Source organism: Microcebus murinus, chromosome 21 (genome assembly GCF_040939455.1).
Source record: "Microcebus murinus isolate Inina chromosome 21, M.murinus_Inina_mat1.0, whole genome shotgun sequence".
Classification (NCBI taxonomy): domain Eukaryota; kingdom Metazoa; phylum Chordata; class Mammalia; order Primates; family Cheirogaleidae; genus Microcebus; species Microcebus murinus.
This window is the reverse complement of record NC_134124.1, coordinates 1884438-1887609: the sequence shown is the minus strand read 5'-3', so window position 1 is coordinate 1887609 and position 3172 is coordinate 1884438. Positions and strand designations below refer to the sequence as shown.

The window sequence follows — 3172 nt, the reverse complement described above, 5'->3', positions numbered from 1 at the left end:
TAAGTTGCATGCCACAGATGATGCACAGTGGACTAGGACAGCGTGGATGATAAGTCCATATAATAGAAGCAGCTTTCATTGTAAAGACAGAATCTGTGTCCCTTGTTTCACTAGTAACTCGGAAGACTGAAATCCTTCATCACCAAATGTCTGTAGCTCTATTCCTAGAATGGTCCTCTTCCATTTCACACCTTGCTTTCAAAAACTGCAGCACTGGACTGTAAGATTGGTCACAAACAAATGTTAACTAAATATAAAAATGAACAAAACCAAACAAAACCATGAAAAGTACAAAAAGCACAAAATGATTCACTTTGAAACTGCACAATCCACGTTTTTGCAATGTTTGTGGCAAAGTGGCGGGGGACCAGCTGAGTTGTACATAAAAATTCCTCCCTTAGAATGAAAAGTCCCCTCTAATTTTCTACCTCACAGAGCCTCTTCACTCCCGTGAGTCAGCTGGCAGCGTGTAGGGGAGGCTGGGGGAGGCTGGGAGAAGCTAGTGTCTCCTCCTGCCACCCACCCCTCACTGCGACAGCACAAGGGCCTGCCTGTGCACACTGCCAAATGGGGACGGAAGGTCGTTGACAAAACTGTCATCAGGGCTACACTATTATTGTTCACTACTGTGAGAATAGCACCATGCAGCACACAAAGGTCAAAACAGTGTTCTCACTCACAAGCTTATGTGGAAACTCAGCAACATCTGATAGAACCCTAGTTGAGAAACTCACCTCCAACACCAGATAACCTCTTAAGAGAGCTCGTTTTCATTCCACTCAGATCCTTCTGCGACCTGACTTGCAAGTTCAGGTTTGGCTCCTCCCTCCCTCATTCACCACCTGCATCTCAGACCTGCAGGTTTTATCTGTCACTGCTCCTCATGAAACAAAAACAGAATTCTTCACTAGCAGAACCACACTACAAGAAATATTAAAGGGATTTCTTTAAGTTGAAACGACAGGACATTAAATAGTAACTTGAATTCACACAAAGAATAAAGAGCCCTGGTAAAGGTAACTATGTAGGTAAATATAAAAGATGGTATATATGTGTACTTTTATTTGTAACTCTCCTATGTGATTTATAAAACGACACAAAGCAATAATTATAAAACTGTTTATGGATTGTAATATATAAAGATGTAATTTGGATGACAATAATAGTAAAAGAGGAAAAGGAATAGAGCTCTCTTGGAACAAAGTATTTTTATGCAAAAAATTTTATTTCTCATAAAATAAATAAGTCAAACATTTATTTAAAAGCTGTTTGTTTCAAACTGTAAATGCATTTTCTTATTAAATTAATAGTAAGATCAGTGATTAGAGCCCCTGCTCAGTTCAAAGAAGTCTGTGTAATTATAAATGCTGAATTTATTCAGCTCTGATAAACACTTACACTCAATGACCTTTATCACCTGAGGAGTATGAAGAATGGATAAGATGCAGGTTCAGTGTGAGGGGTTATTCTTAGGAAGGGAAGAAGAAATGATTCACATAGGGCCCACACAGACCCCTGCAGGGTGTTTGTACAGTTATGTTATATAAACTAAGTGGTAATTTCCTTCAGAAGTTCTTAAACTCAGAATGTAATATTAAGAGGTATTAAAAAATACCCATCCTTGTATCCCACCAGCAATACAAAGACCCCCCCCCCCAATTACTGTATTCTTAACCTACACGTGGCTTCCTCCTCTTCTTGATGCTTCTCATGATGTACAAAGTCATCAAAGATTGATGTGGTGTGCTTGAAAGTAGCAATCATTCTAAGCAGTTGCTTTACTTTTTCTAGAGGTACCTGAGTGGCCCTTGAATTGGTAACTAGTTTGTTGCTGTTGTTTTCTAAGTTTTCTGCCATGATCAGTTATTAGAAGCATCTTTGACAAAGATTCATTTAACTTCAGATTTGTCCTTCCACTTATCCCGAGACCAGACGTTGGTGTATGCATTATAGTCTACAACAGACCTTGTTTCAACCACTCCACAAAATTGCCTGCTGCCACTCACACTGAAGAATAGATAGAGTGGGCCTTTCCCATTCAGGAAATAATAAGGCGCGTCCAAATTCTCATTACCCTGGTCACTGCTACATCAGATAGAGCACTTAACAGTGTGTGTCATCCTCAGAGTGACTTTAGTTATAAACACGTCCATTCTTCAGGATCAAATCAAAGTCTTTGGGACTGTAGTTGTTTACAGCCTTCAGCTTTTCCAGCACTGGATGCATTTCTTCACTAGAAGGTGAACTGCTGATGAGCACAGCACCTGAACCAGAGTCTTCACCACCAGCTCTGCTATTCTGGTTGAAACCTGCTCCTCTGTCTGAGGAGCTGCCCAGCGATTGTGCAGCTGCTGCTGTTGAGGCTGCACTCGGTGAGGCTAGGCCTATGGCTGGGGTCCTTTTGCTGCTGTGGCTGTGGTAGCTGAGGCTGCTGCTGAGGCAGTTGGTTTTGCACCAATGGTGGTAGTTGAATAATGGCTGAGGCTGCTGGATTATAGTTTGAGGAAGCAGAACTGGCTGGGTTGGTGGCCTTTACCAAGGATTCCTTTTCATCCCAAGTTCCACTGTTCATGTTGTATTTTACAGCAGGTGGTGGCACAGCAGAACACCCAATTGCCATGTTGCCCTTGGGTTTAGTTTCAGTTGAGGTTCGGGATGCTTTCTGACAATAGGTTTAGGGGCTGCACTGCTAAGGCATATGTGTTGTAGTCCACAGCAGATGTCATACCAACCACTCCACAGAAATGTCCATGGCCATTCACACTGAAGAGTAAATATAGTGGGACTTTCCCATTTGGGAAATACTGAGCTGCATCCAAATTCTTATTACCATGCTCACTGCTGCACCAGACAGAGCACTTAACAGAACTGTGTGTATGTCATCCTCAGAGTGACTTTTCATTATAAACACGTCCATTGTTTATAACTAAACAATACTAGTCACACCACTATTGCTCAAAGCTATACCTAGTTTTTGTCACTGCAACTGTCAGGTCACCACTGATTTTCAGTCCAGTCATGCCTTGCTCAATGCTGCTAATGCCAGACAACTTCCTCAGAGTATCATGGCCAAATCCAGCCTGTCCATCAGTGATAGCTCTCCCAAGAGGACTAGGTAGACGCCATAGCTGCTACTATAAGCAGAACTTGGCGTCGATTGTCTTAGAACAAA

At 41.9% G+C, this 3172-nt stretch overlaps 1 pseudogene; it reads right to left on the bottom strand.

The window, feature by feature from the left end:
• Positions 1-1659: 1659 nt before the first annotated feature.
• LOC109729761 (YTH domain-containing family protein 3 pseudogene) lies at positions 1660-2752 on the bottom strand (annotated as a pseudogene).
• Between the last annotated feature and the right edge of the window lie 420 nt (positions 2753-3172).